The sequence below is a fragment of the Nyctereutes procyonoides genome, unplaced genomic scaffold (genome assembly GCF_905146905.1).
Source record: "Nyctereutes procyonoides isolate TBG_1078 unplaced genomic scaffold, NYPRO_anot_genome, whole genome shotgun sequence".
Taxonomy (NCBI): Eukaryota; Metazoa; Chordata; class Mammalia; order Carnivora; family Canidae; genus Nyctereutes; species Nyctereutes procyonoides.
Genome location: NW_026575136.1, coordinates 12297401 through 12323134, shown reverse-complemented (window position 1 = coordinate 12323134; position 25734 = coordinate 12297401). Strand labels below are relative to the sequence as shown.

Below are 25734 nucleotides of genomic sequence, written 5' to 3'. Positions count from 1 at the left end.
CTGACAACTCTTGTCTAGCTGTAGCAAAAGCATAGCCCAAGTGAAGGGAAGCTCACAGAATCGCTGATGACTCTAAAATCACCTTCATGCAGCGGAAAAAGGCGTTATCAGCTGTTGTCCTCCACACAGCTGTACGGCGGGAGATGACATCATCATGAATTAAGAGTTGAAGCAACAGCATTTCCAACCTGAGGCTCTCGTAAGTACTCTTGTCGTCCTGCTAGAAACGGGACAGCGTAGCTGATCACTGCACTTCTTATTCGAGGCTGTCAAGCCACCTGATTTGCAGGCAGGCTCTGGGTGATCTCCCTACCTCCGTCATCAGGTCTGCAGGAGCCTTTCCAGTCTCGCTTGGCGCCTTAGTATCCAAACCCCACCGCAAAGGCTGGCAAATCACCCTGATCCTGCCATATCTCCAACAGTCAGGGCTTCAGAGCCCTGGGAGTTAATGGATGGTAACAGATTCCAGGAGAATTTAGAAATCCCTGCGGTTAAAATACTTCTTAAAATGTATCCAGTCTTTCTAGCTGGGGAAAGCCAATCTCATCCTCCCTCGCTGTACAGTGCAACCTGGATCCCTTAATCTTGCTCAGATTTGCGCATAATACCCTCTGATGTTTAAGTAATGCTGTGCCCAAAAAGCTCCCTGCCGCACCCCTGGCTCTGCAGCCTGCCAGTTGCCCACACGAGGCAAAGGCGACCACACTTGGCTCTACCCCTTTCCTGGTGAGGCCTCCCTGCCACCACCCCCCCCCATTAGAGGCTGGAAAACCCCTATGCCTGCTAACTCAGTGAGCCTGAATTCTTGATAAACTGGCTATTTAGTACCATCTAATATCCTAGAAAGAGCAAGTATGAGGCTCATTATTTTGAAAATGGATGCTTCTATGGTTGGGAGGAGGAAATAACACTATCTTCACACAGAGAAGAGCTTTGAAGTCATCCGCTCACCATAGTCATTTACGACCAGATCAGCTCCGTTACCTTGCTGCTGAAAGTGCTAGAAACACAAGAATGGGTTTTCACTGGAAACTCGTAGAGCTAAATCAGACCTCAAAATACTTCGGATGGCACCCACTTAAGTACAAAACTGAAAAGCTATATAGATGCATAAATGTGCTCAGAACTCTGATTATAATTACCATGGAAAAGGGCTTTATAGTCATCAGTGAATCATCCTAACTTGGGAAGGAAGGAAAGACTTACGCAAAGCTATACCTGATTGCGGTAGGAATAGGGAAAGAACACAAGGTCATACACTTTTCATCATGCACTTGAGCCAGTGTGCAAGGATCCTATTTTCTAGTGGGGTCCTCCATACAGTGATATCCTTTCATTGACAGAGAACCTTCCCAGGGGGTCAAATTTGGATCTAAAGGACTTCAAAATAATAGGTACTCAAGACTTTTGTATGGCTGAAAGAAAGAAAAGAGAGAGAGAGAGAGACATAACTTCTCTGTATGGCAGCCTCTGCTTGTATCAGTGCAAATAACACTCACTGCTGTGCCATCATTATTCCCTCTTCCTCCGGGCACCTAGAAGCACTGCGTTGCCAAGACGTTGAAGGAAAGACTGAAGTTTGCAGAAATCTTACCTTCCACTTACTTCATTCAGTGCAAACGACCACGACCACGTTGATTGTGCCCCTTGAGCCCACATCACACACTCACACACTGTGCCCTGACTTGGAGAAATACATTTCTTTTCTGTCATTTAAGCCACCCCGTCCCTAGTATTCCGTGACGGCAGCCAGAGCTGACCCCCTGCTCCCGGGGCTTCGCTCTGCTCAATGACTTGACCATTGTCAAACTGCTGGCTCACTCCAGTTGCTGTCCTGCTAAATGCACGTTCCTTGTTCTCTACTTCCCCCCAAATGAGGCAGAATATTTCCAATCGCATCTCCCTCCAGTTGACAGACCTTCTCTCCTTCCTGAAGCTTTCTCCCAGCAAACCTCTTCCTCCCATTGAATAGTGGTATGTTGCAGGCAGAGAACCTAGGGTGACACTGGGCTGATCACACACTGCGAGCGGTGTCTGAGAATCACTTCTGTGAATCACGGATCAAAAATCTGCCCTTATAAGGATCAATCAAATCAACGTACCTGGGAAGTATTTTAGAGGTTGTGAGGGAGCATGTAAATATAAAACATATGCTGTCTTAGCTCCTTTTATGGAATCTGACTTCAACGCAGAAAGCCAGTGACAGCTCCAGTAACAAGATTAATTTTTAAAGCCCCATACAAACCTCCAAATTTCCATAATAGTCTATGCCATCCCCTAAATTAAGTTACTTCAGGGCAAGAACTTTTTTTTTCTTTTCATAATCAAGGGGAAAAAATGGTTTGAAACAAGAGAAAGCTCAAAGACAGTTTCTATATACCAGACGCTAAATCAGTGGCATTGAGCAAGAGGTTCCCCCACTAAACTATGGGATCCTCAGGGACAAGGTTAAGCTTAACTCACCTTTAAAACTCTGGAGTCCATTCTAGTGCCTGACACATAGCAAAAAAAAAAAAAAAAAAAAGGAATCAATCAATCAACAAACAAATGTGGTGTCACATTCAAGAGAAGGCTCTTGAGATGGATTACTAAGGATCACTCCAGGATTCTTTCTTTGTCAACACGTAGCAGTACAGCGTAACGGAAAGCTTTGGCTTTGAAATCCGATGCACCTGCATAAGGACACTGATTCTTCCACTCACCTTGGGTAAGTGTCTCAACTCTTTCATCTGTAAAATGGGAATATTAATGCTTGCCATACAGGCTTGTTGTGAATGTTCGAGAGAATGCACCTACAGCAGTTAAAGCACTAAGATGGTGTATGTGCTCAGCAGCTAAAGGTCGTCATCGTTGATGACTATCTCCAAACGAGCGTGGACGTATGAATACAATGGTACTCATCGCATCACGCACAACCTGCCCCTCGTCTATAAACTACTCTACCAATACTTCCATTCAACTACTGCCCACTGACTTGAGGGGCTGTAATACTTGGTGCTGGATACCAATGACCCATGGTAGCCAGGAGACAGAACTGGGCTCTCATAAGACTTCAGATCCTGAGGTTTTTAAATATAAAGTAGGACATGTACCCACATGTCCTGGGTCAAGCAGTAGCCACAGGGCCTGCATGGAGGAGGAGGCGGGCATGGCTGCAACAATTCTAAGTAGGGACATCCCCCAAAATTCTCTAGAAAGCCAGAAGAGTAGGCTGCCTCTGACTAGGCAGAGGGCCAGCAAGCAAGGGAAGGATGAGCCAACGTGAAAACCTGCAATGGAACAGAGCCAGAGCACGTGCTAGATGAGTAGAAGACAGGAACAGAGGAGAAGCTGGGCACTGCTGAATATCCCACAGTGATATGGGAACGTGGCTTCACAGCTACAACTGTGCAGGGCTCTCCTGAGGGACAAGGGTTTTCTTCCCCTTTCCAAAGAACTGGACAAGAGGTTATTCCAAGTAGAGAAGCAGGAAGAAGGTGCTGGGAGAAAGAGGCCAGAAGGCCAGACTCGACAGCAGGGTTACGGGGGTGCGCACTTTCAAAACTGGCCATAGTGTCTTTCCAATTTCCAGTAGGGAGCATTTTGAAAACTGCACAAGGTCCAACATTTGAGGAAACTACCTGGATAGAATATCTCCTGACAACGGATTCAAGGCAAAATAATCATAATCAACTGCATATAATTAACAAGCAGGAGAGAACGCTTCCAGGGCATTTACGTATATACTATGCTGTTTGGGGAAATGCTAGGAGGCTAAGTAGTAAATGGTCAAAACCCAGGGATAGACAAGGGGTCCATTAGCTGGACCCCAAGAGAGCATGCCCTTAGGCTACCCACCCAGCACTGGAGGGCATCCTGCATCGCAGCCTCAGAGGGAGGAGGGAGGGCTTCGGCTCCAGTCCCGACAGGACGGCGGCAGTCAGAGCAGGAGGAGGGACTCCCTGGAAACACGGAGCTGATCCACCACCACTCAAGGCCTTCTCAGGGGGAGATCAACCTTGCATCTAACAAAAGACTTTACAGACCAAAAATAAAGACGCCAACCCAAACCCCATTACATTGACAGGTCAAAACCCTTAATCCTGGTGACCTTCACTCCTATTCAAATGCAACCACTGTGATGAAAATACGCCTGGATTCAGTTTGTAAGCCAAGAAGCAGACAAGCACAGATGTTTCCTCCTCGGGACATTCATGAATGCATGGGGCCATTTGGGCTTCTCTGTTTCTAATTTTCATATTTCACTAACTTGGTTCTCATCCTCCAAATGTCTGACTCAGTCTCTCTCTCTCTCTCTCTCTCTCTCTCTGAAGCTGGTTCCATGCCTAGCTGTGATTATAATATTTTTATATCCTAAAATCATAACTTCTGCAGATACCTGGACTTCAGAAAGCCCGAGAAAACATTAACAAATCAACTCAAAGAGACAGGGACACCTTCCATTGTCCCCCACCCTGTATGACTGGCCCTGTGTCTCTCAGGCATACACGGGACAGTGTTTCTGCCATGAAAGGAGTTTCTTAGGAAAAGGCTAGGGAGATCGTTATCAGAATGGAAATTAAGAAAAGTGATCGATCAAATGTCACAAAGGAACTACAATTTCATAAGTCTTTAAAAGCTAAGGCTTTGGTTTTGTTTTGTTTTTGTTTTTTTTTTAACCTCTCGGCCACTCTCCCTTCCTCCTAAAATCATGGCATAATTGACCTGTAAGTCCTATGCTGTAACTTGATCTGCCAATGTTCACTGTAAAGCTTAACAAAGTGTGCAGGACAGCAGTAACCCATTCTGTCGGGCGAGGAACTTTCTGGAACTTTCCCCAGTCCTTGCAGGAGAAAAGAAAGATAATGTGCCTAGCCTAGGATTTGGAAGGCTTAAGGTCACCAGGTTGTTGAGAATTTTTAATCTCCCTTTTAATATAAGTCATGGTACCATTAACTTGAATGCTACTGAAAATAGAGTTGAGCAGCTCATAAAACAACAACACAGACAAGGAGAAAAAGTATCTGACTTTGGTAAAGCTGTGTGAACAACAGATTTCAAGTGCAGCCAGTGATCTTATAAAAAGAAAGCCAAGCATTCAGGCAAGAATTACAGGACTCACCCCCCACCCTCCGCCTTCCCTCTCCCATCAACACCCCTGTCTCCTCCACCTCCCACCCCCTAAACCCTGCTGTTGAGGTGTCAAAATTCCATGGGCATTACCCAATTCCCAGACATAGTCTCCTGACACGTCATTTGCATGAGGACTTCATTGTGTGTGGCTTTCCTGAATCCAGGAAGGTGGAGCCCAGGACTTCTCAATCTTCTCTTCTTAACTAACCCAACTGCAGAGGAAAAAATGCCTACCCAAGGGGGACTGAGATCCAACACAAAGTAGGAAGTCTACATTACATTGATACCTCATGTTTCCTTTTCTTTACACTGTCCATTACATTCTGCTCTATAATATATTCATCTGTTTTCATATCAAGCCAATGTGTTGTCTGAATTCATGTGTAACACATGCTGCAGGAAGCTGCACCAGGTTAATCCTATTTGTGTGTGTGGTACACTGTGTCAATTTACACACTATTTCCACTGAAGTTCACTTGAACTTTTAATCCCCTTTTGTTTAGCAGCTTAAAAAAAAAGCAGGGGTGGTTGGTGAGAGAAAGGTAGTTTGGCATATTTAATTATTTAAATAAAATCGAAGTCATTCAGAAACACCTAGAAGAAAGAGTATTTCAATTTTATTCTCTTCCCTGTTTTCTTTTCCATTCTTCCTCTATATTCTAGCAGAATGCAGTTAGTAGAATTTCTGCTACTTTCCTACTGCCTTTTTTTTTTCTGTAGCTCACAGATTCCTATGCCAAATGGGAAGCCCATTCCAAGTAGTTTAGGGAATTACAGGTTAATTCCCCCAATGCCTGTAAAGGGAATGGCATCTGACCCAGACCCAGATGGATTATATATCTCCTTAGCTACAAAGATTGGTTTAGGAATGGGCTTGTGGTCAACCAAGCCAGAGAAGTCCCCAGGACGTCTGCCTGGGGTTCATCCCCTATATTGCTACTCTATGTATATATATAAAATATCTAAAGATACCCGCATCCATCTTTGTTAACATGTGAAGAAGGCTCCTAAGAATCAAGTCAATTTGTGTAAAAGAGGCGCTCAAAGATAATCAAGAGGAGAAATGACAGAGGCTTGTGGAGAGAAAGGCACAGAGAGACAGGGCCCTGATAACAACACTTTCACCCCTGGATTTCACTGTACCTAAAGCCAGAAACCCTCCCTACCCCAGATCTCCCACTTATGAGAGAGGGGAAAAATTCTCTTTGAGCATAAGGCAGTTTAAGTTCACTCATTTATAACTTAACACAATCCAAAATGAAAATATGGACATGTGATTTTACTCTACATGCTCCAACACCCCCTATCAAATCCTTAGAAGGAACCCAAACTCCTTAGTGTCACACCAAGGCCAAATGGCATCTAGAACCCACCTTCCTTGGGTCAAAGGTAACTGAAGGATGCGTCTTGGTCTTGTACACTACACGCAAAGATGATTGGAAAGGTACTTCAAAGATGCTTGAAAAAGGCTGTCTTCCCAGATTCTCAGTTTATCTCATTGTCTGTACTTTCAGCTCCCTCTCCATTCTCTAGTCTGTCTACTTCTGTCTCCCTGTCTGGGAGTGTCTCATCTCATTATCTGCCTGGTGAATATTCATCCTGGTAGCTCAGCCCAAGCAGGTTCCCACATGAGAACTCTCCCCCACTCTTTTCTCACTGAGAGGCTCCCTCCTCCGAGCTCCCTGAGGACCACTCTCAGGGGTGCAGTGCTAGAGCTACCGTAGGCAGGCCTGCCTCCACACCCAACCAAGAGCTCCTCCGGCCTGCAAGCTATTTATCTCTGCATCACCAGCATCTAATACAGTGCCTTGCATGTAGTAAATCTTAAGTGAACATTTATTACGGAGCTCAAAGAATGAATCTAGACACTGGTCAGAGCTATTCGAATAAAGGGCAAGGTGAGAAAAGACCTGGAATTGGACACCGGCTGGCTTCCTTCCATCTGCAACCCAACAAAGGACCTTTATTACTCAAAATGATTTGGCCTAAAAGAGAAGCATGAAGAAGACTAAATTCATAGTTAGAAGTATTAAAATATTTTCTTCCCTCTCCCACTATCCACACTCAATCCAAATATTGGTCCTTGATTTTATTCCTTTCAAGAAACATTTTGTTCAGGTGTTCCTACGGGAACTGAAAGTTAATATAAAAAATAGAGAACCTCTGCTCAACATTGCTATCATCAGGGAAATGCAAATCCAAACCACAATGAGATATCACCTCACACTTGCCAGAATTGCTAAAATCAGAAACATAAGCTACAACAAGTGCTGGTGAGGATGTAAAGAAAAAGGAGCCCTTATGCACTGTTGCTACAAATGCAAATTGGTGCAGCCACTGTGGAAAACAGTATGAAGGTTCCTCTAAAAATTAAAAATAGTATTACCATATGACCCAGTAATCTTACAACTGAATATTTACCCAAAGGATACAAAAACATTAAATCAAAGGGATACATGCACCCCTATGTTTATTGCAGCATTATTTACAATAGACAAATTATGGAAGTAATCCAAGTGTCATTGATAGATGAATGGGTAAAGAAGAAGAGGTATATACCCAATGTAGTATTATTCAGCCATAAAAAAAGAATGAAATCTTGCCACTTGCAATGACATGGATAGAGCTAGAGAGCATAATGCTACGTGAAATAAGTCAGAGGAAGGCAAATACCACATGATTTTACTCATATGTGGAATTCAAAAAACAAAACTGTCCATGAAGAAAAAAAGGGACAAACCAAAAAACAGACTCTTAACTATAGAGAACAAACTGATGGTTCCCAGAGGGGAGGCGTGTGGGGGGGATGGGTGAAATAGGTGATAGGTGATGGGGATTAAAAGTACGTTTATCGTGATGAGCACTGAGTAGTATATAGAACTGGATTACTATATTGTATACCTGGAACGAATATAATATTCTAGTATATAACTATACTAGAATCATTTTTTTTTTAAAGAGAATCTCTGAAGAAGTAGTTGGCTTTCTGGAAGAGCACCTCAATGTTGCTAAAGGGACAATGTCACCATCATGCCGGGTGTACTGAGACTTTTTCCAGGTGGACTCATCAGTCACCCACTACAGTCCCAGCCTTTCCAGGACACACAAGTCTTGAGAAGCAAGAAAAGCCTCAGTTTTGTGCATTACCTGCAAAGGTGATTAGGAGAGAGTAAGTCTTGAGAAAACACGTCTGCCCACATTTTCAATGTAGTTCATCGCTTCTACTCAACAGGTAGCCAAAGCGCAGTAGGACTGCATGCAGCCATCTGCTGCTTGGTTGCAAGCTGCCACACAGAAAGGGGCCTTAGTGCTGCTCCACCAGAACCCCCCATTCAGGGCTTACACCCATTCTTTCCCTTTACAGAAATTCCATTAGGCTTCAGATGTGTTCTAAAATATGTATTTTCTGAGTGTTGTTCTCTGCCCAATGAGAAAGCAGAGTTCTGCACTATCTGCCTCTTTGTTTGCCCCAGAGTAGGCCCACAAGCAAGGCCCACAGTCTCCACCTGGAAAGCAGGTACTCAGGACTGACACTGAGTCTCATAGTAAAGGACCTGCTTCCACCCTCTGAAGGCCACATACCGCAAGAGACGGGGGTTTCTAGCCGTGGAAAAAGAGAGGATGACATGAGTGAAAAGCAGAAAATCAGGCCCTTCCATGTCAATAAGCATCATTACAATTTAAAGCACATGGTAGATGAGAAATGTGAAAATCACTTTATAAAGAGGGGGTAACTCTAGGCAGCTGCAGTGGAAACAAAAATCCTCCAAAACTAAGTGCAATAGGAAGCAAAACCTATGACCCTCCCTTTACTGTTCTGAAGACTCCCCGTTCCTTATAACTAAATTCAGGTTAGTCTTCATTCTTGAGGAAGCGGTGACTTTGCTCACATACTATTTTTTTTTTCTACAGAAGATTAAAAAGGCTAAAATATATAGATTGGGTTTTAAGAACATTTTCATTTTGGAAAACACAGGCAATTATGCTGGTTAATTACAGGTTGGGGAGAAATTCTTGATCCTTTGCCAAGATGAATGCATTCAGCAGCACCTGGGGAACAGCAGTGATGTTCTAGACTCAAGCACTGCCTCGACTGTCCAACCTCGAGAAGGGAGCCCAACCTCACCCCACTCTCCAAAGCATGTAGCTCTCTCGTTCTCCCTCTCCCGCTCCCCTGCCTCCTCTGTACATATAAAGACAAATGTGGCCTTTTTTTTTTTTTTTTTGTGCCAGAAAAAATTCAGTCCTTTTCCCTCCGCCTTTCTCATAGCTGTTCTGGAAACAGCGCAAACAAATAAGCTGTGATTTCTCTGTTTGATAATCATGGGAAAGGAAAAATTTCCATTTCTGTACAGAGCAAGTCTAATTGCTTTCACTGAATTCACTAGGCATTTCAGTCTAAGAAAATAAATCTCCTCAATTGCCTGGCTGAGAAGACCTGTTAAGTCCCCGACTTGTTAACAAGGAGGTCACCATGGTAGCCTTCCACAGACATGACTGATACTAGGACTCTGTTGCTAGTTATCCCAAATTGCCAATTTCTTTTGCACACGCGGGCTTCTCTCTGACTAATACTGTTAAACTCAGATAAATCCAATGTGTCCTTGCTGGGTTTGTCCTCCTGGGGGCTTAGTGAAAGAAATGTGCCTCTCAGATGCTTCTGCTCTGAATGTTGCATGCAGGGAGGGCCAGTGAGAGCAGTCGGTTGAGTTTCTGCAGAGGGAATAGAATGAGGCACTTATTCACACTCGGCCACGTAGAACGCCATGAGCTCTCCTTCAGGGCAGAAGAGGAATCCAAAGCAAAGCAAAAGGGAAGGGAAATGAAAGGATGGGTCCCAGGAAGCCACTTGAAGGTAGAGGGTCGCTAAGTTTGCACCTGGAGTGAGGGGAGTGTCTTTACCTCCTCCCAGAAATCCAGAGGGACACCTGGAGAGAGGCTATTCTCTGTGTGCTCTTTCCTCTGTGATGCCAGCTGCAATGCCAACCCCAGCACCCAACTGTGGCAAGCGCCATGTCAAGTGCAATGTTTCTCCAACCAACGCCCATGACTGGGACCAGTGTGGGGCCTTTACACAGGACAAAGCTGATGTCACACTCTGGCACCAAGGACTTGAAGGAGACATGCCCCCTAGTGCCTTCTCAATTCCCATGACAAACAAACGTAGTCAATTGGGAATTTCTATATGGATGCCATCATGAGTTTCCTACAGCCATGGACAAATGTCCAAGAGTTTGTGACCAAAACACTCTGTCTTCAGTTTCTGTCACAGACGGAAATGTCTGCTCCCTCGACACGTAAAATCGGACCCTATATATATATTGCATATTTCTTTAATAGATGAAATGCGAACATCTTACCATTGAGGCCCATCAAAAAATGAAAATTCTAGTATGGATGCTTGGATTGATTTGTTCATGTATTTAGTCAGTTAACAAATATTCAACCGGTTTCCGCTGCATGCTAGGAACTGCGGTGGGAACACAAGTAGAAATAAGACACAGCCCCTTTCCCTGAGAAGCTTACAGTATAGGGAAAATGAGAATTTAATATCATGTTTGCTACAATATGGATTTTTTTTTGGGGGGGGCAGAGTATATTGGACCATAAAGGAAGATTCAATGACTTGTCTATAGGAGCTGGGAAGTCTTCACAAAAGAAAAGGCAGTTTGTTTATTTAAATCCTGAAAGATGAATACGTGTTTTATAGGTGGAGAAAGAAGTGCAGGTCATAGTACGCACAACATAAGCAGGGAGACTCAGTTGTGTTACCTACTGGTAGACACCATCAGGTGCTAGGAAATCATGACCACTGTTATCAAAAAGCAAAGCCATCAAGGATTTAAGTTGAAAATTTCTAAATTTGCTCAAAGTATACCGAGTTCCTTGTAATCTGCCAAGCTGATTCCTTTCTACGGTATTTACACAGCTCACGGAAGACTCGGACCCATAATGCTTTGTAAGATTAGTTCTCTTTCATTCTAGCTTCCACGTATGGCTTCCTTTAGTCCTCTCTTATTTGGGGTCTCTTTAAACCAAACTGACTTTAATCCGTGGACTGTACATGCGGCAATATACGTGATCGTCAAGTCTCTTTGATGTTAAACTAACAGATGTCGACTTTAATTTTGCGGGTCTTTGATAAAAGGATTAAGGGAAGGCTTGTGAAAGCAATCACCTTACCTGAATTTTAACAAATGACCAACGAGGCCAAACATGTGGTTAAGCTCAGCCTAGTAAGAAACGAACATATCGCAACAAAATGAACACTCATATTGGATAATTTCTAACCCAAAACTCATTTACTGACCTATTAAAACTCGAGGTGAGTCAGCTGGTACAGAAAACTTTTTAATACTTTTATATAATTTAGAGAGCACTAACTGGGCTTTGGAAAATAAAGTTTAGGATTCAAATAGCGCTGGTTGCACAACAGCGTGAATGTAATTAATGTTACTAAACTGCACACTTTAAAATGGTTAAAATGATCAATTTTATGTTACGTATATTTTACTACAATAAAAAAGTATCCCCAAAGCACTCATTGGAGTATTTTCTTTATGACCAGATATTAACATTCAAAGTTTTTTATTCTTAACATTTTCCTTGGAGAATGTTCTAAAAGATCATCACAGACTCTCTAATCAAAGCCCATTGCCTTGTAACCATTTTATATATGTATCCATATATACAATATTAGCAGTAAAGTAAAACATAGTGTATCTTCAAGAATTCTAGAGGAGGTCAGTCCCCAATATTTTCATAGCTTTCTCTCCAATTAATGAAGTAGCAGCATTACACCAGGCTACCAACTTGAGTATCAACTCCACGTCTATAGACGTTCTGAAATCACTCCAATTCCTACAGTTTTTATGTGTGACCAAAATTTGTGTATGGTTAAGTCATTCTGACACTAACTACATTTTATATAAGATTTGAATCAAGCTGTTGAAAGACTTAGAAACTCCAGTGATCTCTGCTACAGTTGGGACCGCCGGACCGAGACGCTGACTGCTGTGGGTGAGGTTCCCAAACATGATTTAGGGCCACGGAGTCGGGTCTCAGGGAGGGTGATAAGCAGTGAGTGAAGTTCAAAAGGCAGAGAAGAGCATGGGGAGGAGCTCCCTGAGGGAGGAGGCACGGTAAGGGGGAGATGCAGCAGTGGAGAACGATCAAGCCATTTCTTTTTTAAGATTTTATTTATTTATTAGAAACAGAGAGAGAGAGAGGCAGAGACACAAGCAGAGGGAGAAGCAGGCTCCATGCAGGGAGCCCCACGTGGGACTCGATCCCGGGCCTCCAGGATCACGCCCTGGGCTGAAGGCGGCGCTAAACCGCTGAGCCATCGGGCCGCCCCGATCAAGCCATTTCTAATGAAATAGGAAAATAATCAATTCTACACCTCAGCAATTCTGATCATACCTAAGGGGAAACAGGCGCTATTTTGCCCTGATGTTACCATCCCTACGGCACAATGACGATCATCGGGATCATCGGGGAGGTGACTGCAGAGTAAGAAGAACCATTTCACACCTAGTTCCTATTTATAATAATACTTTGCACTTAAGGAAATTAGAAGTTCCCTTGTTAACAAAAGTATTCCTAAAAATATATTTATGACCTGGAAAGCAACCAGATGCCCATTAGCAGGACCATGTTTTTCCTATTAAGTAGATCTCATTTTTAAGCTCCGCCAGGACCTTCTCACCGCGAGCCTTGCTTTCCCCTGGACTGTGGCCCAAATGACAGAACTGAAGACTTGGCGGACGAGGAGCAAGGAGTCTGGTGTCTCCGTGGGACGGTTCGGGATGGTGGAGCGGGAGAGGCCAACGGACACCACCGCCCGAAACGCCCAGCAGCGGCTCGGGGCCCACCTTCTCCGGCCACGGCCACGGCCACGGCCACGGCCACGTGGGTCCTCTCCTCTCCTCAAACGTCCCCGCTCGGCCCTGGCATCGCGCTCTGGTGCTGATCCGCCCTCCCTTCGCTGGGGACTCCCAAGACATCAGAAGAGGCCCAGCCTTCCAGCGCCACGGCCCCCCCGCTGCCCGACTGGCCGCCTCCCTCGGGACCTGACCGCCTGCGAGTCTTCAAGGTGCATCCAGGCTCCGACCCTTCTCAGGACTCATCGCCCCCTCCCCTCCTGCCTGGAGTACGGTGTGTAAGTCCCCTCCTCGTCCCCCTGCTGCTACCCAGGGCCCCTCGAGTTTCTTCTCAACCCGGCAGGCAGTGATCCTTGGAAAAGAGCCATCGGCTAAGGCCATCTCCTCTGCTGAGAACCTTCTGGGGCTCTCGCTCTCCCTCAGCGGGAAGCCAGAGGTGTTGTGAGGCCTCCAAGCCGCCGGGAGTGCAGCTCCATTCTCTTCCTGACCTCCTGACCTCCCGCCACCACTCCGGCCTGCTCCCCGGTGGCGAGCTCTCAAGGTGGCCAGGACCTCCTGCCTTGAGCATCTGCACCTGCTCTCTCCCCTGGGCTGAATGCTCCCCCCTGGGCTGAGTGCTCCCCCTCGGTCGAGTGCTCCCCCTGCTGGGACAAGTGCTCCCCCTGGCCCACGGCCGCCCCCCCCCACACCTCCACTGAGATTCTGTGCAGTGGCCTTGCCAGTGGCACGGTCCTTGATCTTACCTAAGAGGGCAAACCTCACCCGCCCCCTGCCTTGCTCTATTTCTACGGAGAGCTCACGCTCCCACGACTGACTTGTCCCTTTCCAACACACACTATCACTTACTGATTTATTTTGCTCACCATCTGTCTCCCGTGGCCCCGCAGACAACCGAAGCTTCCCTGCTCCGTAGCCGGCACCTGGAACCCTACCTGGCGCTCCGCGGCGTGTGCTGGATAAGTATTTATTGGCTTGAGGAATTAAATCACTGAATCACAGATATCAGCAATAATTTTCAGGTTCCCAGCTAATGCTCCCACTCGGAGGTAGGCAAGAAGACAGCAGTCCCGTCCTCTCAGAGACGTGAGAGGTCCCCACACCGAAAGGAGCACAGCTGATGGGAGCCCCTGCACGGAGTCGAGGCCCGACCAGCAGCAGGAGAGCTCAGGATGGGGCTCCCTTCACCCCGGGCCAGGGGTGCACAGAGGAGGCACTGAGCGCTCACGAGCACAAACCCTCCTGCTGCTCATCGGGGTTCAACCCCATTCAAGGCAGAATCAGAAATTTTTTTTTCAAATATCAACTTTTTAAAGACTTGTATTTATCTATTTGAGAGCGAGCGGGAGGGAGCGCACAGGCAGGGGGAGCTGCCCAGGGACAGGGCGCAGCAGACTCCCCGCAGAGCTCGAGCCGGGACCGGGATCAGGACCTGAGCTGAAGGCAGACACGCAACCATCTGAGCCCCCAGGCGCCCCCTAAATATCAATTTTCGAACGGACGTCGGTCCTGCCCTCCCGGGCACTGGGCTCACTTCGGCAAAGTCTCTGTTCCCACGTCCTTGCCGCTGACGGGATGGGCGGCTCATCCCCGGCCTCCTCGGCCGCCGCCCCCTCCCGCTGGCCCACTGCCCCCCAGCTGGCTGCAGCCCCAATGTGTCCCCTGATGACCCCACTCGGCCTCCTGCGGCTCCGGCCAAGTGCCCACGGCCCCGGACACGGCAGGTTCGGGTCAGTCCGGGATCAAATGCCTTCCTCGCACAGCCCACGCGGATCGTGAACACCACCGGCTCACACCCGCACCCTCACCCAGAATCACCCGCTTACAAGACCCAGCGAGCCCGCCATCGGTGCCTGCCGCACACCCACAGTCCCTGCAAGCCCCCCGCCAGCTCTTGCGGCCAAAACCAAGTGCAGGCTCGAGGCCCTCGGAGGCGGGGGACGTACCGCACGGCCGACCGACAGCAGAGGTGGGAACAAGGGGCCGGAGCCGAGGACAGCCAGCCCAGGGCACAGAGGCCGATGGGGCTGGTCCCGGGGCCTACATGTGGCCTAGGAGCTGCGGAAGCCGGAGGGGCAGCCACGGACTCAGTCCCACTGCAGAGCCTACGTCTTCCCACCTCCCTCCCGCAGGAAGACCTGCACAAATAAATATAGCCACTTGTCCCCTCCCCCCCCCCGCCCCGGGTGGGGGGGCTCAGCGGGTGGGCATCTGCCTTGGGCTCAGAGTGTGACACCAGGGTCCTGGGATCGAGTCCCGCAGGAGACCTGCATCTCCCTCTGCCTGTGTCTCTGCCCCTCTCTCTCTCTCTCTCTCTCTCTCTCTGTTGCTCATGAATAAATAAAATCCTTAAAAAAACAAAAAAAGGAAAGAACCACTGATCAATAACAGGATCCGTATTGTATATTGCAGGTAACAGGCATTCAAAAAATATTTGTTAATAAGTCAGTGACTAGTAGAATAGAATATTCCCAGGTGGGATAAGTGAAAACTGATGCTCAGTTGACAACTCACAAACAAGAGAATGAAAGAGAAGCGACGGGACAAGCACTATTATTAAAAATCTGATCATATAAGCGGCCCCGGGGTGAAAGGAGCCCTGTCCTGAGCTCTCCTGCTGCTGCTTTTTTTTTTCTGCCTACAAATTAGGCACAGCTAGGAGAGCCATTCCCAAGAAGGGATGAAACTCAGGCATCACCAACTTTAGGAGGTGCGCAGAAAACGCGGACACGCACTGTGTCCCACTGGATCGCCAGGGTTCCGCCCGGCACCTGTGCACAGGACACTCGGTGCTCGTGGAATGGACGGAGGCAGAGGCCGAGAGGGGCTCTGGGGCAGGAATATCATAGGCAGCAAGCAAAGATGAGGGTGTGAAGACCGGGAGGACAGGGGCCTACACCACACCGTTACTCAGCCCACCAGGCCACTGTGACCTGGGAGCAGTGCTCCGGCTCCTGCAGGCTACTTCAAGTCGGATAAAGCAGCCGCGGTGCCTGGTGCCCGCTGCACCCCAGGATGTGGTCAGCCATCGCAGCTTCCTCAAGTCATTAAGCAAAGCAGGCCGACTCCTGCACCTTCTCCTTGCACCGAAACGTCACAACGGACCCAAAAGACCACATCTTTTCGGCACATTTCCCAAAAAAGGTAGGAAGAAAGAAAAACAACAGCAATAACAACACAGTAAGTCATCTATTTTTGCCAAAGAAAAATCACCTGCGTAATTTGGAGCAGAGCACTCTTCACCTTTCCTGGAGCCGGAGCCTAAACTAGGGGACACCACCCACCCTAGCAGCAGTGGCCAAAAAACCTGGTTAAAACGATAGAATCCGACAGTGGACGGCTCGTAAACGCATAACCACGTCCCGGAGAGGTCAGATCTGATGCCTCCTCCAGGCACCAGAGCGACAAAGGAGAGGGAAGGCACGGTGCCTGGGGACCGCACCGTGAACACTTTATAGGAAACCAGGAGAGAGGGGCGCAGCAGCTTTGGGCGGCTCTGTATTTAATTAAATGGATGTGCCCCGTTCTGCACCAATCGAATAGGGACAGCAGCCATCGGGGACAGCGGCGCTGGTCGGCAGAGGCTCTACAGTGGCTTCTGGGGATTCCAGATCGGCGTCCTGCTCCTGCGAACCGCGGGGGCTTGGGTGAGGTTGCCCGCCGCCCCCGGGACATGCATGTGCAGCCCGCAGCACGGAGCTCAGCCGCGTGAGCACGGTGCTGTGTCCATCAGACCCTTACAGAGGGAGCATCTGAGGACAACGCATCCTTACGCTGCGCTTAAATAACACAGGTAGTTGCATTCACTTCTTCCGGCAACGCTGCCTGGGTAGTTAGGGCTACTAGCCTTTTACAGATGGGGGTGCAGGTTCCATTGCCCCAAACCTTTGTTCTCTCACCATCCCTGTCATGGTTTTTCCAGATAAGAAGGGCCCCACCTACTAAGGAGAAGGTCAGAGGCGATGGAGAAAGTCAAGCTGGGGCCAGCGTGGGGTCGGCATGGGGCTGGTGTGGGGTCTGCGTGGGGCGGCGAGGGGCTGGCGAGGACCCTCCACCTCTATTTATTCCGCTAGTATTCAGATGCAAGGTGATTGCATAATGTGAGCTGGCGGCCAGAAAGCTCTTGGGCATCGCCAAGCGAGGGAGAGCTGTTTCCCCTGTCCGGGTTGTGGACTGCGAATTTGGAGTCTGTCTCCAAAACAGACCCAGGGCAAGCCGCACGCCCAGGCAGACGCTGCTCGGCCTCAGCCTCTGTTGTTTCAGCCCGGAGGTGATTTCCACACCAGCAAGCAGCCCCCGTGTGTTTTCACAGCGCTCTCCGGGGTCACAGTTGTTGAGGTGTGTTCAGGATCTCCAGTTCAGCGGCCTCCTCTCAGGCTAAAATAACACCCGGCTCACATGCTAAGAAAATGCAGCAGTTGTAATTTTGCAGGGGTGGCGTTTTTGGAAGGAGACACCCAATCCCATATGCTTTGCATACTTAAGACATTGCTCTCATTAGTAGCATCCTAGACAATGCTCTCGTGTCTCAGACCAAGGGCTCCCCGGCAGCTCAGCCACACTCTCGTTGGGGTCCCCCCTCCCACCTGTCAAAGCCAGTTCCTCGCCTCTCGGCGATAATATCAATAGTAATAATAACAGCAATGATAATAGTAACCCAATGGGCCCTTTGGGGCACTTGGGAGGAAATTTCAATGTGTTGGGGCCAGTTGTAACCATGAGCCTACAGGGGCGCACGGTGGAGGCAAGAAAACGGAAGAGCTTAAGGGAACCAACAGGAGAACAACACTTTTCTGATCCTGTTCAGAAAAGACACATTCTAAGTCTTGCTTGAGGTTGTTGGGACTCCAAGGTCAAAGAGCGCATATGGGTTTTCTGGGCTCTATTTTCCTCGAGCCAAGACAGAAAGCAGGCCCCCATTTCAGTAGGTGACCAAAACCCAGTAGGCCTCATTCTCATCAACCACTAACCTTCAGAGGTAAAGAAGCCTCTCACCTAAGTTTCTCCCCACTCGCAGCCTCATCTATCTCCAACAGCTCCATGACTCGGCCTCATAAGTCCCAGAAAAATATAACTTGAGACCACCTATGTGTAAAAAATAAACAAAAATACGCATGCCAAATGCACAGGAACTTACAGATACAGTTCTTTTACGCCGATGAAAACTTCTCAAGCAACCAAGGCAAGCGCTGGTGTAGCCACCTCCAAAATAAATCCACACATACCCCAACCCCCATCTAAAGAAAGATGAGCAAAGGCCCTTTGATTCTAATCTAATGTAAACCCTAAAGTAAGTCCGGGAAACAGCTCTTCTGATGGGTCACCAACACTCCCCCAAGTCTTTCTAGACCCTTGAAGACTCCAGTTTACCCGAACTAAGCTGAACATCCCGCCTGCCCTGAGACTTTGGCACAGCGCCTGAAATAACGAAGCTCCTGGCTGCTCTCGCCTTGGTCATCCAGCACAGGCAGAAAAGAAAAAACAAACAAATGCATATACCATATTTTTAAATTAGAATGATGTCATGAAATCAAATTTGATCCTAAAATATTAACCACCTGTAACAGAACCCTAACGTGTGCCACCTGTCCAGGACACACGGTGTCAGCTGTCTGCCCCTGGACACCACTGTATAAAGAACCTCACTACAGATCTGACCTCGCAACTGTCCGCAGAATCTCCTAAGTGGAATAAGAAATTTAATACAGATCATGTCTCTTAAGGGACCGAGATTGTGAAAGAAAGCAAGAGAAAGGACATTGTCAGGGATGGGTTTTCCATTCGATGTAACATCCCTTGGGCATCCACTGCTTGCTGGGCTCTGGGTAGTGCTCAGATCGTGCCTTCATTCTCAGTTAGCGTGGGGCACTCGGCATCCAGGTGGCCACTGCTCTCCAGGATGGAGGAGTCACACTTGTACCGGGTACTTCCCATGCTGCTGACCAGAGCAACATGATGCATCGTAATCTCAAAACACGTCTTACACCAAAGACCTGAGCATAATTTTGAGACTTTTTCCCTTCTCCCCTACCTTTCTCTCAACCTATATATTTAAGTCAACAAAACAGTGTATTTAACTTCTGAAATAATGTGACTAAATAAGCACTGCCTGCCCTGGTTTCTTTCCATTACTGGGATTCCTGTAATAGGTTTAAGAAAAGATGCTGGTCTTTTAGCCTAGAGGGATACTTAGCCTCAATATTAGCTAGAGAAATTCTAAATGTCCCAAGAAAGTTCATTCAATACTTCGCCCTTTTAAAGCAACATGAATCCAAGTATCAGGCAGTTCATTTCTGCGTGGGGCCAGGAGTGGGACCGTGAAAATGATCTCCTTAAAAATCCTACAGAGTAAATATATGGACTTGAAAATAATTTCCCCCAGCATTTCCTAAATTCAATTTCTTTGACCAGAACAACTAGGAAACTGGGACCCCAATTAATTCCTTTTACACTATGCTGTAGAATTAAACGCCAATTTAAATGTTGCTACATAAAAAAATAAAAATAAAAATAAAATAAAATAAATGTTGTTACACAATTAAAAGTTACATAAAGGATTGATGTTCGGAGTATACAGCTAAAGCAATAAACACCCTGAAGGAAAAAAAAATATCTGTTTTTGCCTCACTCCGGTGTGGCTTCCACCAGCAGACCTTCGCATCAAGCGTGACTGACGGCGTCCGTGCTACTCAGTGCACCTCAAGAGTTCAGTCCTCAACTTACTTGACCGTCTGCAACACTGGCCACGGTTGAGCGCTCCGCTTCTAGAACCATTCTTCCTTGGATCCTACGCACTGCAGCATGGCATCCCTGCTGTCCTTCTACTCTCCTCCCTCCTCCATAACCGCCTGTTCTGACTGCCACCGGCTAGACGTGGCAATTTCCCGGGGCAGTCTTGGAAGGCCTTGTCTTCCAACCCTATGCTCTCGCCCAAAGTGACCTCATGCACTCCCACTGCTTTAAATACCACACCAGCAACTCCCAAATTTATAACTTCAGCCCAGACCTATTTTCTTGACTCCAGACTCATTAATTTAATTACCTCCTGTCATCACTGAGGCTGGCTCACCTTGTCCCCAGCTGGCTTCTTGATCCCCAGGCAATGGCCCCTCCATCCACACTACTGGACTCTGGGGAGTCATCCTCAGCACCTCCTTCTCCTACAGCCCACAGATCCCTCGGTCCTCTCTCCCCCACCACCATCTAACCCAAGGACCCACCATCTGTCGCTAGAGCCCTTGTCATTGTCTCATTCCTGTCCCTGCCCATCCTTTCTCCAGCAACCACCAGAGAGAGCTCTTCAAAGTACAAATCTGATCATGTGACTCCCTATTCAGTCTTAAAACCTTCTAAAGGTTTACACTGAGAATTTATAACAAAGTTTACCATCTTGGAAAATGATGGTATAAACTCCCAGATGAGAATTCTTTTCCTTCTTCGCTGTGTATAGCTCTGTGAACGTTGACGTGTGTCTGCCCCTGCATAACTCCCACCCTGTACAAGCTATGGAACGTCTCCAGCCTCCAGGAGGTTTACGCCTCTGTCCTGTCCCCACCCTCTCCTGAGGTAACCACTCTTCTGGCTTTTATTACAATGAATTGGTTTTGTCTGATCCTGAACATCATATAAATTGGCTTATAAAAATGAATACTTTTTTTTAACTAAACCAAACTCTTCAAACGCTCCTGCAAATTTATGATTAAGCCATAAGCCAACGTTAAGACAATAACATCCCGCAGTCACCTGAAATCAGGTGTTCAGGTCCAGAGTCTCAAGTCCCTGAAAGAGTCTGTTAATTAACAGGTGAGAAACAAAATCCCCATAATACTCCAGATTAACTTGTTCCCATGAAGTGTTCCTAAGTATTTCAGATGACACAGGGACTAATACTTCTACTCATGGGCTCTGAGCCAATCTGGAGAACTAATCTCCCAGTCAAATTCAAAGAAAGTATTCTTTTGATTCAAACAAAGACATCAAAGTGACAAAAATGTAACAGCATGAGCGAAGTATATAGTTACGGCAGGGTCTTAATAGAGGAATGAGACTTTATGAGCTTAAGGTCCTACCAGGAGAGTTGTGTTGCAAGTATTAGGAATTAACGATGGGCTGTGGGGAGGCCAGCCTAAAGCTGGATAAAGCCTCACCTGCACCCATTCACCATTATAACTTCACCCTGGAGGAAGGCCATCGAGTCTCTATTTTCAAAGTACAGCCCCTGATTATGTCCCTCCGTCCAGAATAAGGGCGAATTCCAATAAAGGGCCCAGGGAAGCCCAGCCCCTGGAATGCATCAGCGACACCTGAGAGCTTATTTGCCACCTGAAATCCAGACAGACATCTCCCCAAGGTTTGGAATTTTTGAAGCCTATGTTGGGTGGGGGGTGGCAGGTGGCAGAAGCAGAGGCCCAGGGGTTTGGTTTTGCTCCCTTGATGGTCCAATAGCCCATTCCTAGCATCAAGCTGGGAAATCCTAAACCTAAAATTAGAATCAACTAGGACTTTTACCAAAGTCTGGGAGAATTCACAAAATAGGTCTCACCAAGCATCCCTATGCCTAGCGAGTCTTGCTCTCTGCACCCTTTGGCAATGCAGTTAGACATCCGCTAAGTGTACCAGCTGGTGACACTTGCCGATGCTGGCTGGGCACGTGACCGGCATGGGTTTTGATGGTATGATTCCGGAAACATGCAAGGTACTTAAAAAAAATCTCAGTGCCTGTTAGGGTAAAGGAATTCCTACAAACTGTAGTTTTGCTTCTTAAACATAAAAGAGAAAAGCAACTGCTCACTTTTTAGTCAAAGTGTTAGGAGGATAGAGGGAAGCAGAAGGTAAGAAACAATTTGGGTAAAATCCCCATCAGCCCCTCCGCTTTTTGATGACCAGAAGGCTTCCCAGAGGATGAAAAATATATTTCTTTAAAATGTATAATGACATTTATATATTTGAGCCTGGGTGGCTCTGTGGTTGAGGGCCTGCCTTCGGCCCAGGGCATGATCCTGGGGTCCCGGGATCGAGTCCCACGTCAGGCTCCCTGCATGGAGCCTGCTTCTCCCTCTGCCTGTGTCTCTGCCTCTCTGTGTGTCTCTGATGAATAAATAAATAAAACCTAAAAAAAAAATATATATATATATGGACATAGAATATGAGCCTACTTTCTCTTCCTTTATCTGCCTAAATTTTCCTTGCACCCTATGCTAGCAAAGTTCATCTAGCCTGGTTGAAGATGCATGGAAAAAACCTTCCAGATCCTTTGGTAAATAAAGTGATGACTGGGAGGGGGAGTCCCAGGCAGGACCAGACATCTTTAGCTGTGTTCTTAAGCAGCGATCATTGTGGAACCTGGGAGGAAGGCCATCTGACAGGATCTCGACCCCGAACTGTCCTCACACAACCAAGAATCAGCCCAGTGAGGAGGAAAACCATGGTGTGGAGATAGGAGAAATGCAAACTTTAAGGTTTTTAACTCATACAGTTGCAGTCGGCCCATGACTCATAGTTTCATTAGTTGACTCCATTTTTATGTTTGCTCCTCACAGGATGTTCTTGGGTTTACAGAGGAATGCAGAAGCATTTGCATTGGACAGGCACATTGGGCCCAACTGGAGACTCCTATAAGAAGCCCCGGTCCAGGCTGCAGCTCTCTGTGTCAGTTCCCTGGTGCATGGAATACTAGAATTTTTGTTAGCAAAGACATTCAATATACCTAAGGCATGAGAGAGGAACCTGTTTTTGTAAAGGGTGAGTAATTCCTGGTATGAGGACCTGGATTTAATTCCTTGGCAGCTCATTCTCTTCCCCCTTCCATCCAAATTCTCTACATTGGACACCTCTTTCCCTCCTACGTTGCTGAGAGCTACGGCCGCCTCCCTGCCTGAGTTCAAGGCTCCATCCGTGTCTCCTCCCACCTCCTCAAGGATCTCAACCCTCTTTCAGCTGTATCTTCTCAACCCAAATTTGGTGGCTTTTTCCTCTTCCTCCACGGATAAGTACATTTATGCCTTCCCCCATCTAAATAAAAACCAACCAACAGAAGATTTCCCTCTTAGTTTCACAAATTGAGCTTCTCAATGTCACCAAGTCACTGTCCTCACTCCTCCTCAGTTCCACCTCTCTGTGGGATCAATGGCATCACACACCATGGACCACTGCTTCTCCCTGAGACACTCTCCTGTGTGGCCCTCCTGTCCCCACCCTCTCCTAGCTGTTTTCCCGTCTTTGAAGCACCTCGTGGTGCACACCAATCCACACCCCCCGATTTCTCTAGAGGCTGACTCCAGCAGGAGTGGGCCTTTGTTAGCCAGGTTTGTACTCTTTTGCATCACGTGGATCTTCCCTCAGAAAGAAAGAGAAACTTTCTCTTTCTCTAGGCACTGCAGTTGAGAGGCAATTGTCCAATTGGTGATCTCCTCCTTAGGGGAGGGTTAACCGTGGGAGCTCTGGTTTGTCAAGTGCACAGAAGAACAGGGGAAGGTGGTGTTTAAATAGAAAAAAAGAAACAGCCTGGCTGAAATATCAGAGCTTGGAGTGATAGAGTCCTGCTGGCCTTGCAATTTTGTGGTCCCTAGTTCCACATCTCTGAGTGCCTCAGACAACTCATTAAGCTTTCTAATGAATTCTAAAAAAATATTTTTTTCTTGCTTGAGCTACGTGGTGCTGGTTTCTGTGGCCAGCAACCTCAGGAACCTCAATTACCATACAACTTACTGCTCCTCCTCTCTTACAGTTTCCCTTTCCTCCTAGTGGCAGGTGTCAAAGGACTGCACTCTTAGCTCTCTTCTGAGTCTGTACACTCTCTCCTGGTGATCTCCTCCACACAGTTGGCTTAAACTGCCACCTCCAGGCAGATAACTCTGGTTTCTGTCACCCAGCCAGACCTCTTTTCTGAGTTCCTGACTTATATACCCTGGAACACTGCTCATCCCCAGGGGGGCCAGAGGGCTATCCCACAGGGCCCCTTACAATGAACAATTACAAAAATGACCTCAAACCTATTGCTTTTCTCAACTTTTCTAGACTGATGGATCACCTCTACCATCCACTCAGTCACCTAAGTCAGCAAGGGGACACAAACTTCACTTCTCCCTCTGTTTCACCCTCTACAATGGATTCAACCCCAATGTCCTAATAATTCTGCACCTTAGTATTTCTCCAGTATATCCTCTCTCTCCATTCTGACTTCCCTGTATTTTAGACTCCCATCACTTTATTCTATTTGGCCTTCTCGTCTCCTAATACCCCTTTTACCTTCCTCTATTTCTAAAACACCAACTCAAATTATCTCCTGATCCTTTCAAGGTAAAGTCCAAATTCCTTGGACCAACCTCCAAGAACCCTGATGATGATGTGACTCCTGCCTACCTCGTCAGTCCCACCCTTAGCACCTTCCAGTGGGCCCCTAACTGGTGCTTAGGTGCACCTTCCAGTGGTGCTCGAAAAAGTTACATATCTTGAAGTCCTAAATTTCCCCCAATCACTGAGCCTTCCTACCCAACACTCCCAGCCCTTGTAAAGCCTGTCCACATTTCTTCAAAGTCTAATCAACTAACTCAGTTCAGCACCACCTCTTCCTTGAATATTGCCTAATACCCACCCACCTGCACCACGGGATTAGGGTTTACAGCCTCTATGCTTCCATAGTCCCTTCTGCATAACTTTTCTTTTTAAAAAAAATTGTGTTTATTTATTCATGAGAGACATACAGAGATTGAGGCAGAGACACAGGCAGAGGGAGAAGCAGGCTCCACACAGGGAGCCTGATGCAGGACTCAATCCCAGGACTCCGGGATCACGCCCTGAGCTAAAGGCAGACACTCAACCGCTGAGCCACCTGGGTGTCCCTTCTGCATAACTTTTCCATCGGTCTTTGATCCCATGCGGTAATTATCCCTTTCCATCTGTGACTTGTTCACAACACTGAAAGTTCCTTAAGGGAAGAGCAAATGTCTTTCGTATATTTGTATTCACAGTTCCTGCCATTCAAGACACGCTTTCTGGATACCTGGTTCTAGAGCATCCAGCAGGGAATGAATGAGGGACAAGCACCAAGACGCTACAGAACCAGAATATATTGTCTTCTTCTATTACAGCTTTGAAAATAAGAAGGAAGAGATGTGGGTGTGTTTTCTGCCTTTGTTTTTGATAGCACTCTGGGGCTTTTTCTTTCTCTTGCTTGAGATATCTCAAGGGGGTGGTTCTCTATGTACTTTTATGTAAAGAGTGGTCTTGTCATATGTGCACAGAGCTGACCGAGGGCTGCAAAACCTGGTTCAGCAGAAAGTGCTAACTACGACCTAGTAAAGGCTCTGTAAGTATTTTAACTCAGAAAGGACAAGGTCTCTTCCCTCAAGAAAGGGAACCGAAGATCTTAAAGGCTTGTTGCAATGGAGCCATATATCTCTTTGTCATAGTATCCTAAAGTGGCCCCATCTGTTATTAATGTCCTGGGTAATCTCTTTCCCTTTAGTGTGGGCAGGCCTAGGGATGTGTTTCCAACCAACTAAATATGACAAAGGGGCTGGGATGTCTTTTTAATAGAATGTATCTCTTGATGGCTTTGATGAAACAAATTGCAAAGTTGGCTTTGATGAAACAAATTGCAAAGACCCATGTAATAAGGAACTGAAGGTGGCCTCCAAAGCAGGTAGGAACTGAGGTTCTCAGTCCAAGAGTTCTCAAAAAACTGAATTATGTGAACTCAGAAGTGGATCTCTCCCAAGTTGAGCCTTCTGATCAGATTCTA

The 25734-nt window shown here is 47.0% G+C and overlaps 1 protein-coding gene across 6 annotated transcripts in view; it reads right to left on the bottom strand.

The window, feature by feature from the left end:
* LOC129495550 (ly6/PLAUR domain-containing protein 6) overlaps positions 1-25734 on the bottom strand; it is a 135977-nt gene that overhangs the window by 73435 nt on the left and 36808 nt on the right. The window contains exon 1 of one of the 6 annotated variants that reach the window (XM_055303182.1): positions 19716-19897. The exons of the other annotated variants lie outside the window; for them this stretch is intronic. The gene's annotated coding sequence lies outside the window, so the exon portion shown is untranslated. Of the gene's footprint in view, positions 1-19715; positions 19898-25734 lie in introns of those variants that run through there. 6 annotated transcript variants of the gene reach the window in all.